The sequence below is a fragment of the Haliaeetus leucocephalus genome, unplaced genomic scaffold (genome assembly GCF_000737465.1).
Source record: "Haliaeetus leucocephalus isolate CR32 unplaced genomic scaffold, Haliaeetus_leucocephalus-4.0 Scaffold1, whole genome shotgun sequence".
Lineage (NCBI taxonomy): Eukaryota > Metazoa > Chordata > Aves > Accipitriformes > Accipitridae > Haliaeetus > Haliaeetus leucocephalus.
This window is the reverse complement of record NW_010972437.1, coordinates 8303715-8304991: the sequence shown is the minus strand read 5'-3', so window position 1 is coordinate 8304991 and position 1277 is coordinate 8303715.

Sequence of the window (1277 nt, the reverse complement as noted above, 5' to 3'; positions counted from 1 at the left end):
ATATTGCCGTGCTTCCCTTTTACTAATTATGCCCAGATTGCTCATCATGCCAGATACTGTTTATGCTAGGAATTTTCTACAGCATACCTCAGGGGCAAATTGCCTGTAGTGGTGATCTGGGAATTCTCTATAGCTTACTTTAACAAACAAACCTCCAGTATTCCTCCACATCACATCACTCAACTCTCTCGCCAAATCTTGAGCATACTTTTCAACTGAGTTAACTTCAGCTACCCAGAGAAGGGTATTCCCTGACACACCAATTGTTTATTCCCTTTAGAGCACAATATATACTCTCTGACCCCTGGATCTGCACAAGCTAAGGAAACACAGGACTTTTAAGTCATTAGGCTGTTGATAATGAAAGCCCTTGAGGTAAAAGCCATCGAGGCGAAAGCCCTTGTGCTGGACAGCAACGTTAGCCTGAGATTTCATGTAAATTGCACAGACGTTTACAGTAATTGTTAATTCCTTCTCTGCTGAAGCCAGTTATCCACAGCCTTGTCTAATTTTCAGCAGAGAGAATGAATCTTCTTTTACAAGTGGATTTTATTGCCAGTACGATCAGGCTCCAAGTTTGGAATATTTACGTTATTTCAATTGGTGGATTGCTTTTACCACACGGCACACGCCAGGTGCACGTTGTGAAAAGCTGTTCAAGTACACAGGAGCACATTCGTGACGGGCCAGAAAACAAACTAAGTCTCCATCCTATACCATCTTCCTGTGACACCTACCACAACCGCTAGCGATGATTATCCCCTCTCTTCTTTAAAACATTCAGAATTTGGGACGCTGGCTGCTCGCAGAACGACTCCTAATTCTGTTTTTAATCCCGATCGCTCCTACTAGGAGCGGCGAGGCTGCGGGGTGGCACTCCTGCTGCAGCGGGGGTGCAGCACCGTGTTTCACGGCGCAGGCTCTCCCGGCACGCTGGGTCTCCTCAGCCCCGTGCGGGGCTTGCTCGGCGGGACGGCCAGGGCCGCCGCTCCGCTGCTGGGGCTCCCGCGGAGACGCTACGCCGGACGGCGGAGCGTCTCCAGTTCCCATGGGTGAAGACGCGCCAAGCGCGGAGCTTTTTCGGAGGGGAACAGGTGAGGGAGGTAACGGCGGGCCGGGAGACCACCAGCGGTCCCATTCCTGCGTGGGCGGCCAGCGTCCGTCCCTGCGCTGGCGCCGGGCGCGAGGCACGAGGCTGCGAAGAGGTGCGAGGCCGCGGCGGCTGAGGAGGCCGGGAGCGGGGGAGGCCCCACGGCCGCCACCGGGGTGCAGCCGTC